The sequence below is a fragment of the Crinia signifera genome, chromosome 1 (genome assembly GCF_055691185.1).
Source record: "Crinia signifera chromosome 1, ASM5569118v1, whole genome shotgun sequence".
Taxonomy (NCBI): domain Eukaryota; kingdom Metazoa; phylum Chordata; class Amphibia; order Anura; family Myobatrachidae; genus Crinia; species Crinia signifera.
Genome location: NC_139217.1, coordinates 414,514,443 through 414,527,365, shown reverse-complemented (window position 1 = coordinate 414,527,365; position 12,923 = coordinate 414,514,443). Strand labels below are relative to the sequence as shown.

General features: G+C 46.1%; 1 long non-coding RNA gene across 1 annotated transcript; it reads left to right on the top strand.

The window, feature by feature from the left end:
- The first annotated feature begins 5,751 nt into the window (after positions 1–5,751).
- On the top strand, positions 5,752–8,503 carry LOC146031611 (uncharacterized). The gene is made up of 3 exons (XR_014457079.1): positions 5,752–5,799; positions 7,957–8,069; positions 8,235–8,503. It is a non-coding gene; the product is annotated as an uncharacterized LOC146031611 (long non-coding RNA).
- The last annotated feature ends 4,420 nt before the right edge of the window (positions 8,504–12,923 follow it).

Below are 12,923 nucleotides of genomic sequence, written 5' to 3'. Positions count from 1 at the left end.
TTAAAGACAAAGTCTTCTCTTCTCCTGACAACATCTCTACAGCCGACCTGTATCATGAACTGATTAAACTTAAAAAGCGCGAGCAAGATTTCTACTACCATGCGGCAACTTTATCCGAATATTATACGGAAAAGAAAATCCCTAGGGGATTTCGGATCAACAATATTCCGACAATTGGTCGCCACAGTATTCCTTTCTGTAGGAAATGGTGCGCTATTTTAAATAAATGCTCCTTTGACCTCCTCCTGTTGGTCGTGGAGGAGTCTACGAAGGAGTTAAACACTACCAGAGAAAAGATTGCCCAATTTGAGAGCGTCCATAAACCCACACTCGTCAGTGACACCACAGAAAAATGGATGGACAAATTACAAGTGCAAATCACCCAATATCAAAAAGATCTTATCAAGTACAAAAAAGAAAAATTCTCAAAAGTGACGAATGACTATGATACTCAAAATGTGTATGGTTGGCTCACTGGTAACCCAAACAGGAGCAACAGATTTAGAGATCGCCGCCGATTTGGCAGGGGTAACCAATCTGGCTCTTCAAACGAATCTGGCAATTCAGCCAATGAGACAGATCACCGTAGCAAACGATCTGCAAGAAATCGTTTCATCCCTTTAGCCGTGAGAACACGGGCGCAAATAGCCACAGACGGACACCCACCCGTAGAGGCGGCCAGTGGAGACGCAATAAGGGGCCGCAAACCTCCGACCGCCAGGAAGTAGTCTTCAATCTTTCCTCGACTCCTCTCTCTGAAGTAGAGCATTCAATACTGCAGAAAGGTCTCAACTTTGTACCAACAACTAAACATGATTCTTTCTTGTGGAAAACAGAAACTTTTAAACTGAATCGCCAATTAAAACTCCAGGAGTTCTTCGGCTCGAGAGGATGTACCAGTGGAGCAGAACCATTACCACCTGAACTGTTTAAATTAGCCCCTAAATCCAAATTCGACCCCCCATCAATTAACCCGTCTATTAAATCTTTTGTACGTATGGTGGAATCTTCAATCAAGATGCCGGATTGTACCGACATGATAAAACATTCTAATTTAAATAAAGCTGAGTTTACTGCATTAAAGTCACTTGGTGCAAGACGTGATATTGTAATCAGAGCCGCTGACAAAGGCGGCTCGATTGTTGTTCAGGATCTGTCTGACTATAAGGCAGAGATAGCCAGACAGTTATCCGATGTGAACACTTACAAGCTGTTGAATTCTGATCCAACTATGGTTTTTAAACGAGAGCTCGATAATTATCTTAACGCTGCTGCTTCTTCTGGCGTTATCTCCATCAATGTTAAAAATTTGTTGACTTGTGAATTTCCGAAAAAACCACTACTTTATACTTTGCCAAAAGTTCATAAACAATTGGTTAATCCCCCGGGCAGACCGATTATTTCTGCCCGTGGGTCGATTTTTCAACAGGTATCTGGCTTCTTAGATGTGTACCTACAACCTGTAGTTCAAAAATCACCGTTCTATTTACAGGATACCACTGCCTTGTTACTAGCGTTACAGAACCTCAATGACATTCCATCCAATTGTATTCTATGCAGTATTGATGTGAGTGCACTGTATACCAGTATACCACATCATGAGGGCATTAGCGCCACTCGTAATCTCATCATGACAAGTCAGCATTACAAAGGTCCTGATGTAAACTTTTTTTGTGACCTTCTTGAATTGGTTCTCACTAAGAATTATTTTTATTTTGATGGCCAATATTTTCTACAGGTGAGTGGCTGTGCGATGGGGTCCTCAGTGGCCCCATCGTACGCCAACGCCTATATGATGGCAGTAGAACATGACATATTTTTTTCTGACCCGACCACATCATCTAACATCAAGTACTACGCACGTTATATTGACGATATGATCCTGCTGTGGACAGGATCTAAATCGTCGTTGCTACAAGTCATTGAGCAACAGAATAACAGCAATAGTCCCATTAAATTAACTTGTACATGTTCAGAGTCCTCCATCAACTTCTTAGACGTCTGCATCTCTATTGAGAATGGGGCACTTAAAACATCATTATACACCAAGCCCACAGACCGTAATCTACTATTATCACCTGCCAGTTTCCATCCTCCTTCACTTATCAAAGGTTTACCATATTCTCAAATGCTGCGGGTACGGAGAATATGTAGTGATGAATTAGACCTGTTAGCACAACTAGACACTATGATTGAAAAATTTTGTGATAGAGGATACAGTCGACAAATGTTGTTAGAAACTAGAAACAAGGTCCTGGCCATTCCCCGTTCTAAAACTTTAAAGAGAAGAAACAAATCTAGGAAAAAGCATACCAATACCATCTTTTGGCCTAACCGCTATAATACAGCTAGTCACATAGCTAAGAAAGCAGTACAATCGTACTGGCCGATCATTTCATCGGACAAGGACCTTAAAAGTTTAATGGATAAAAGACTCATGACCAGCTATTCCAGGGGTCCCAACCTGCGCGACCATTTGGTGCATAGTGACATCACTGGTTTTAATAGAGCAGCATCTAGCACATTTTTAACCTCTGCTAGACCTGGTTGTGTTAAATGCACTGGCTGTGTGACCTGCAGCTACATGATGACAGGCACCAGTATCAAACACCCGTTTCTCAAAAAAACTTTTCCCATTAAGTTCCGTTTGACATGTTCGACCAGATATGTAGTCTATGTTTTAATTTGCCCGTGCGGGAAATATTATGTAGGCAAAACTGATTGTGAGTTTAAAACACGTATGGCTCAGCACCGGTTAGCACTTCGTACAGCAGTGCTGAAAGGTACGAGTGACCAGCCCGTGGCTCGCCACTATGCAGAGACGGGCCATTCACCTACCGCATTTAAGCACATGATAATTGATCATGTTCCCCCGCTTAAACGCGGTGGTAACAGATCTAAAATCCTATTGCAAATAGAGGCTAAATGGATTCATCGATTAGACTCCTTGAGTCCCCGTGGTTTGAATGAATCATTAGGTCTAGGCTGCTTCTTATAATATTATGCTTGTTCTTTATATCATGTTTAGGTGTGGTATGACGTACTCTATTGGTGCTTTCTTTTCAACTTATTGAATATGTTTGATTATGCCATTGCTGCTTTCATGTCTTGTGTATGATGTTAACAGTTTGTTTTACTCTTTGTTTCTATGGTGATAGACGCACTTTGGGTGACGTCACTGCAACAAGCCGGAACCGCAGACTGACTGCGAGGCTGTACGGCTTTGACGCATTTGGTGATGGGATTAACTGCACATATATTGGTGAGTGTTTTTTACATTATTTGTTTGCCCTGACGAAAAAGAGATAAACTCTTTGAAACGTTGGCTTAGATCCAGCAACTGTCTACCGTGTCTTTTTACCTGAGTGCCGCCGCGAATGATGATATATATATATATATATATATATGTATATCACAATTTTTTCCCAAATTAGGACTCACAGAACCTAACAGTCTAGGTCAGGCATTTCCAAACTATGGCCCTCCAGCTGTTCTGAAACTACACATCCCAGCATGCCTTTCCATAGTTTTAGCATTCCCTAAAAGCAAAAGTGCGGCAAAGCATGATGGGACTTGTAGTTTCACAACAGCTGGAGGGCCATAGTTTGGACATGCCTGGTCTAGGTTTTAAGGGTAGCACTGATGACTTATGTCCTGACTCAGAGATGGACCCAAATGTCACCACCACTGCGTCTTTGTATGCAGCAGCTTTATAATAATATGCAAATGCCACAGGTTTCTTGAGGAAAAGACACCAACTACTGGCTTGATGCAGAATTAGATCAACATTGCACCCATTGGGCATAGCAACGGACCTCAAAGTAACACAAGGGTCACTCAGGATGTCCAGCAATACTAAACTTCCACTTCCCATGAAACTGCATCTGAAGACACAGAGGGTGACATTTATTAGAGATCGTTGTTGGGTTTTTGGCGATTTATATCGCAAAAACGGCCGTTTTTTTTTTCTTTCCCAAATCGACTACTTAATGGGTGCCGATTTGCAGCATAAATCGCACTTTTTGCCGCTAATTCGCACTTTCTGAAGTACAACATTGCATCCAGATGTTTTCCCATTGAAAAAATACAAATCGCTAATTTAATGTCTGCCGCATTTGGAAATCGGCAGCAAAGTGCGATTTCTGCCCTAAAAACACAGACCAAGTCCAGGGTGGCGGTTTGCAAAAAATCGCCACCGTTTGAGCGTAGAAACAGTTAAATCTCTCACAGGTGACCCACATACCACTTACTAACTCCCCTACATATACTCCCACATGATTATGGACACCTGTGAGGCTGTTTGAGATGGACATTTTGCACAGTGGACTGGAGGTGCTAGTGTGTGAGCTGGGCCGTTTGGAGGAGCTATGCAGAAGGGATGCTGCTGCTGCCCACCAGATCCAGGTACCCCGACCACTCCGTGCTTTGCGTCGGTACCGTGCTAGGGTGTACCTGGACTCCCTCTCTGATCAACAGGTGGTGGAAATGTTTAGGTTGAACCGACAGAACCTGTTGAACTTATATGAGCAGGTGAGAGATGATTTGGACCCTTGTGGGGGGGCCAACTATGCAGTGTCTTGGCTGCAGAAATTAATGTGCGCCCTCCACTTGTTTGCCACAGGCTCCACTCAGTCTGTGAGCTCATGGGCCTTGGGGGTGTCACAAGCCACTTTCTCTAAACATTTTTCTCAAGTGTTAAATGCATTAAAGAAGCTGTGGCGCACATATATCACATTCCCACGTTGTGAGTCCGAGTGGCAGGACCTGAAGGTGGAATTCTATCGGCTCTCAGCATTTCCAAATGTGCTGGGAGCCATAGACTGCACCCACATTGGGATTCGGGCCCCACACGTGAGGGAGCATGTCTATGTTAATCGCAGGGGCAGACATTCCCTCAATGTGCAGGTGGTCTGCGATGCCAACCTCAGAATTCTCAGTGTGGTTGCAGGCTACCCCGGGAACTGCCATGATGCCTATATCCTGCGGCACTCAGCTCTCTGGGACCGTTTCCACAACAACACCATGCCAGAGGGCTGGCTACTTGGTAAGTCACTTACCACTGTTTACATGATGTTTGCGTACCTATGTCTTTACCTTTAACATCCATGTGTGGGACCTTCTAATCAAGAGTCATTTCTGTTGAAATTGTTTATACCAGCCCAAACAATGTAGTATAGGCTGCTACTATTATGTACCAATTACCCACATGATATGTGACCACACAAATCCCTTTACATGTTAGGTGACTCAGGATATGGGTGTCATTCGTGGCTCATGACACCTCTGCGGAACCCACAAAGCCCTGCACAGCACCGCTACAATGCTGCACATATTGCTACCCACAATGTAGTGGAACGCACCTTTGGGGTGCTGAAAAGCCGATTTTGGTGTTTGGACAGGTCAGCAGGTACACTGCTATACCACCCTGCCAAAGTAGTTTTGGTTGTCCAGGCTTGCTGCATGCTGCATAACATAGCTTTGGGTCAACCAAATTATGTTGATGTGGCCCCTGCAGCAGTCTTGCAGGAAGCTCAAACTACTGATGTTGTAGTGCGAGGTACACGGAGGGGGGATGTGGTTCGTACACGGATGATCCGGCAGCATTTCACAGGTAATTTGTGTGTGTACAATGAATAGTAATGGGGAACCTGTAACACACATACATTGGTAACATTACATTTTTCCCTGTCCATGTTAATTGCCCAGAAGCAGACCAACAATAATGGGCAACCCCTGCAAGCTACCCCACCGCAGCATACTTTATGGCTGGCAACATGATAACACCTATAACAATGTCAAGTAAGTACTGTAGTTTTCAGTGTGTGCAAATGTTGGCAACTACAAATGAACATAGGCTTCATGGATGTAGGTGACATGGTTCATTGATCTCAGGTGCTTGAAATGGTGCAAAAAAAGTGGTGGCTACATACAGTATGCAATTCCCAATGCTTATCCCCTTCAAATGTGACTATTTCCTTAAAATCCCATTACTAATAAGCACACCCAACCCAAAGTCCCATGGCTGCTAAAAAGTCACTAGTTGACAATACATAATAGAACAGTGTGGGTAATCATTTGGAAAAAATGACAACAAGTTTGCTGGATGCAAATAATTTTTACTTGCAGAAACATTTGGCCATAGGCCATAGCATATGAAACATTTGCAGGAAGAATCACTGCAACAGTGAATGCAAAAAAGAATAAACATGATACACATGTAAATGCAAAGAAGATTATTCATGTTTAAATACTGCCCGGGTATTCGTACCCTTACCAGTAGTGGCACCACCACCCCTAGTACGGACACTACGCCATGGGGGAGTAGTGGGGGACCCACTCATGGGTGTGGAGGAGACACTACTGCTTTGGGTAGATGTGGTTTGGTGCTGACCTAACAAAGTATTAGCACTGAGGTTGATTTGCGTTTGAAGGGACATCAACACAGTTGTTTGGCCATTAATTGCTTGGGTCTGTTCAACCATGTTGGTATTTAGACCTCGAAAACTAGTAGTTTGACCCTGAATGGCATGGCCAATTTCTGCTAAGCGTGTGTCTAATGTAGAGACAAGACGAATTTGTGTCCCTACATTAGCCCGCACGGTACTTGTTTCCTAGCACGGCCACAAATCTTGGCCATCGGGGGTAATTTGAGTGGCCTGCGACGCGACCGACGCGATGCCCCCGATTTTTCCATTGAAATGCATTGAAAACAGTGAAAAATCGGGTCGGTCGCGTCGTGTGCACCTAAAAATGCTTAAATGGTCCAGACGCGATGCCCCCGATTTCTCCATAGGGAACAATGTTAAATGCCTCAATTTACCCGCGATGACCACGATTTCCCATAGGAAACAATGTTAAATGGATCAATTTACCCAAATCAGCATAGGAACAATAGTAAATGGGCCAAAAACACCCCTGAACATTGAAATGTCCCCCCAAAAGTAGTTGACACCACCCCGCCATCAACGTGAACCCGAAGTGTGGCGAGCGCAGCGAGCCCGCGAGGGGCGGAGGTACGCGTCCTCCGACCTTTTAATGCCCTACTATCCACTAGGGCGTGGAGTGAGAATAGAATAGTGTGGACGAGCGCAGCGAGCCACCGAGCCCGAAGCGTGGCGATCGCAGCGAGCCCCGCGAGGGGACGCGGATACCTTCACAGGTAAACGCGTCCCTTCGCGGGCTTCCCAGGTGTCCGCGTCGCCATGGACACCTGGGAAGCCCGCGAGGGGACGCGTATAACTGTGAAGGTATCCGCGTCCCCTCGCGGGGCTCGTTGCGCTCGCCACGCTTCGGGCTCGGTGGCTCGCTGCGCTCGCCACACTATTCTATTCTCACTCCACGCCCTAGTGGATAGTAGGGCATGAAAAGGTCGGAGGACGCGTACCGCCGCCCCTCGCGGGCTCGCTGCACTCGCCACGCTTCGGGTTCACGTTGATGGCGGGGTGGCGTCAACTACTTTTGGGGGGACATTTCAATGTTCAGGGGTGTTTTTGGCCCATTTACTATTGTTCCTATGATAATTTGGCTAAATTGAGCCATTTCACATAGGAACAATAGTAAATGGGCCAAAAACACAAATTGTTCTCTATGGGGAAATCGCGGGCATCGCGTCTGGCCCATCGCACCCGATTTTTTAGCGGCCGCGATGGCCCCGATTTTACCCCCGATGACCGCGATTATGATCGTTGTGGCCGTGCTAGGAAACAAGTACCGCCCGCACACTTTGGGAAATTCTTCTCATTTGCAGAGCTATGTTCCGCACATACCCCTTCACCGTTTCTAGTTGGGTGGTCTGCACCTCCATAAAAGCAAGTTGTTTCCCCTTAAAAATATGGATGGATTGCGCCAACTCCTCCGCACTAGTGGGGGTGTTGGTGGGTGCAATGCTTGTGGGCTGCTGCCTATGTGACTGCGTATAGGGGGCTTCATTGACTGGGTGTGCTTGGTTTTGTGCAGGCTCCAACGATGTCACCGTCTCCAGTATGATTTCACTCATGTCGTCGAGATTTTGCATGGGATCCGTTGGTTCAGGCATCGGTTGTGAAGGACCTACACATGAGAAAAGAGTGGTAAGTATGCTATGCAGATTGGTGTATGGTGGGTCATGTTACCTTAGTTGGAATGGTTAGGTGTTGCTCATGCATTATGCATTGGCACAGGCTACTGTGGTGGGGACAGGCATGTGTGATTTGTGCAATGTGTGTGTGTGTAACACTATGATATCTCACCTGCAGACTGGACAGTGTCACCAATCGGATGTGGCTGATGTTGGTCAACAGCAGGCTGGGACTCCAGAGCTGGAGCTGTTTGAAAGAAGAAGACATTTTCTATTATTATCATTTGCACCTAACTGACATTTTTCGCATGATGCAGATAAAAACTTTTCCTCAATCAAACTTTTGGACCCTGATATGATTACATAAGGAATTTGAAGACTTTGAACTGAAGTGGTTATTTGAGTATTATGACTGTGAACAATTTTTTGAATCCACTTGCAAATAACAGGAAAGACCAGCAGATTAGACATGTAAAAGTGACTGTAAAGTGCTTTGTGATTTTGCTGGGATATGTAGTTCCACACACAGAAATCTTTTGGACACATAAAGCATAGCAGCATAATAGCATGCGCACATGACATAGCAAAATGTTACATTGACATGTGTGGACACTTACCAGTTGGCGGTGGAGTGGGGGGCCTGTCTGTGTCGGCAATGTGGATGCCGGGAAGCACCTCCGGTGGGATGATTCGGCGTAGCAACCTCTCATATGCCTTAAAGCGGACCTCCTGCCTAGGGCTACCTCCTGTGCGACAGGCTACTTTCTTCTCCAGGGCAAGCTTGGCTTTGAGGAGGCGCTTGATGTCATTGTAACGCTTTTTGACGTTGCGCACACTCCTCTTGTGTGTGCTAACTGCATTTACCGCGGAGGTGATACTGTCCCACATCCCCTTCTTCCTTGCCACACTTGTGCGATGATGGTGAGGACCAAGTAGGCGGTCATACAGGGGCAGGAGTGCACGCACCAGGGCCATATTCTCCTCATATGAGAACCTGACTTTCCTCCCACTAGCTGTACGAGCTGCATCATCCTCCTCCACATTTCCAGCCTCACCCTCTTCCTCCTCCTCCTCCTGTCCTGGTTCTTCACCCAGCACCTCCAATTCAGCTTCCTCTGCCTCCTGCACAGGCCAGTCCACCTCCGAGAAATCCCCCTGTTGCAGCTCCTCCTCTGTGTGCCTGGCACTCTGTTCCTCCTGTGAGGACACCTGGCTTGTGCCTGCTTCCTCCTCATCCTCCATAGCCACCTGTTCAGCTTCCACCATGTGGCCTCTCCCTGGTGCAGCTCTTGCTGGGAGCATGCTGGCTCTCCCTGTCCTGCCTCTACCAGTGCTGGCTCTCACTCCCCTACCTCTCCCAGTGGTTGGGGTGTTTGGGCCCAAGCTGGCTGTCCCTCTGCCTCCTCTGCACCTGACAAAACCTCCTCTCCTCTCCATTTCAAACGCCTTACTCCCTTTCAAAGGGTAAAATGGCGTCTGCGCCCCTTTATATAGGGGGTGTGATGCGTATTGCAAGGGTCTAAGGTGGGCCAATAGGTTAGCATGTTGTATGGGCTGTTCAGGTGTATTGGTGTAAATCGCACTCCGGTTGGCCGCAAATACGCACATGACCGAACCCGGAAATCGCACTTTTATGGCGTATTACATTGACTCAATTCGCACCTTATCGCCGTCTATCGCCATGTATCGCACTTTTCAGGCGGCTTTGCGCCAGCCATTCAATATGCGATTTCTGGGAAAAAATGCGATATAAAAAAATGGTGATACACGGCGATTTGAGTTTAAATCGCATTTTGTCAAAAACGGTAAACACAATAAATCTCGCCCAGAGACTGGATTTGGTCTGCCTGCTGGAGCACTATGTATTTTTAATGATGCCGTTCATTCTGTACAATGCTCCCGCTGTATTTGACAATAGTCAGTAAGGTCTTGTGTGGCCTACTTTATGTCATCGTAGTTTTGTACAGCATCTAGATGACATCTTCTCCACTGAAATTCCATCTCATCACCAGCATGTCAAAAAAGTATTCCAATCACTCAGACAAAACAACTTTACTGAAACGTGTGTGATTGAAGTGTATTCCATCCCATTAATTGGGAATATGATTTTTTTTGCAAACTATAATCACAAAGTTATCTGGGTAGTATTCCAAGGTGGTCTCACCTATCATCACACCAGGTGGTCTCACCTATCATCACGTCAGGAAGATGCCAACCCAGCTTCAGACACTACAATAAAAACAACACAAAAAGATGCCCAGCTCTAGCAGTGGCCATGAAGTTGGCTTTTGAATGAAGGCATGTTTTGAAAGATCCACATGATCCAGTCACCATCTACACCGATCACAAGACCTTGCTTCCCTTAAGTCATCTCAGTACATGAATCCATGTCAAACCAGCTTGTCTTTTTTTTTTTTACATTTTGACATACAGTATATCTTTTTGATGCCTTACTATGGAGGATGAGAGTCATAGAGAGACATACCATGTTCAGTCCTCAGTGTTTAGCAGTTCTCACCCAAAGCTCAGGGGTAGACTTTCCCTGAGCAGCAGGGACAGTGTAATGGTTAGCATTAGTGCCCCACAGCACTGAGGTCATGGGTTTGATTCCCACCATGGCCTAACTGTGCAGAGTTTATATATTCTCCCCGTGCTTGCATAGGTTTCCTCCGGGTACTCCGGTTTCCTACCACAATTCAAAAATATTGATTGGCGCCCAACAAAATGAACCCTAGAGTGAATGTGTGTGCATGTACATGTGGTAGGGAATATAGATTGTAAACTCCACTGGGGCAGGGACTGATGTGAAAATTCAAATATTCTCTGATCAGTGCTGCGGAATATTTGTGCACTTTATAAATAACTGGTAATATATAAATAATTAAACATTTTCATAAAAGACTATTACAAAAGACACTACTCTCGTTTTGCTGGGCTTAATGGAATTCATAACTCTCAAGAAAAAATACTCTACAACTCCCAGTGGCTCACCATTCCTCAGGATGTAAAGCAGTTGTGGACTGCTCCAAGTATGCACAGCAGAAAATGTCCAGGTGAATACCAGTGGACCAGCCACTTCCCTTTGCAGAACCAAACACTTCATGAAGTCACATATCAATGGACTTTGTGACAGATCTGCCTCCCTCCAATAAGTTTACTACTTTCTGTGTTATTGTAGATTGTCCCTCCAATATACAGTAGCATGCTTTGTTTCATTTTGAGGTCTTCCATCAGTTGCAGTACTGGCTTAATTATTTTTCAGTGAGATATTCTGACTCCATTGGTGGCAGCTTGAGATTGTGCTTTACAGAGGAATTCAATCTGTGACCAAATTCTGGATCTTCCTGTTGCTTGTAATCACCTGACCAACCAGGGTCCAGCAACAATGGACAACTGCTGTGCTCAGCCTATCAGGACTCAGAACTCTCTATTTAAACCTGGCCTAGTGAAGTGAACATGGCTAGAACAATTTTCTTCTGTAAGGATACTTTTCCTTTGTCTGTTTGTATCTAGCTTCTGATACAGGAGGAAACCCACACATGCTTGCGCGGGTTTCCTCCGGGTACTCCGGTTTCCTCACACAATCCAAAAACATACTGCAGGTTAATTGGCTCCCAACAAAACTAACCCTAGAATGACTGTGATCATGTACATGTGGTAGGGAATAATGACTGTCAGCTCCATTGGGGCAGGGACTGGTATATGTGTGCGCCATAGGCGCCGAAACCGTGGGTGCTCCTGGGCCCAAGCACCCACGGAAAGTGAGGAACACCCACGGCACGAGCCACGGCAGTGGAGTCCCAGCAACGGATATGCTGTCAGCAGTGGGGGTCCCTGTGGCAGATGGGAACTAGTAGCGGTAGTAGCTGCTAGTTTCCATCTGCCGCAGGGACCCTGCTGCTGACGGCATATCCATTGCTGGGACCCCGCTGCTAGGATCCCGGACCCCGGCGGTGAGCAGCGGGTGAGTCCCGGAAGAAGGGGGCGCCCCTGGTGTGCGCTATATAAATAACTCATAATAAAAATAAAGTCATATATCTACTGCATTGCTATACAGCGTTCAGTATCAGCCGTCAGTCCCCAGAACTGCTACAGTATAATATACAGAATTAAGACTTGATAATCAGTTTCCTGAATCGCTGCCTAGCAACTTCAAACATCACCGGCAGCCTGCATGTTGTGTACAAAGCAATCCGCTTCCTACATCGCCTGCAGCCTGCATTTTGTGTACAAAGGGCCTGATTCAGGCTTGCTCAGTATGTCCATAAAACACTGGACGTTCCCATGGACGATCCTCTTCCCTGTCGCAATCCACCACTGTTCCTCCCTCCCAGCTGCGAATGGTCATTCACTATCGGGGTTTGCGCATGCACATTTCCGCACATGCGCAAACCTCGGCAATCGGCGCAGGGGCCGAATTAGGGTCACTGCGAGTGATCCAGAATCGGCCCCAGAGTAAAACTATAAAGCTCACCCGCAGCCGGCTTCCATTGTGCAAAGTACTCAGCTACAAACAACACCTGCAGCCTGTTTCCATTGTGCAGAGGGGATGCAGTCAGGATGCCGTCATTTAAACATACAGATGCCGGCATTCCAACTGCCGCCAGAAGACTGGTGCTGGAACCTCAAACAGGATCAAGATTGTGATGCTGGAATACCGACAGTCTGTATCCCAAATGGTCAGTATGCGGGGTGCGGCTGTTGCATTCAACCAGGGATGTAGGGGTTAGATTTTTGCAGTGGGGGGGACTTAGGGTTAGATGCATGGAGGGGGTTAGGGAGGGTTAGGGATAGGATGCGGAATGCTGTGGAGGGTTACAGTGGCAAACGCAGGACATACATACACACACATATATAGTATTTATAC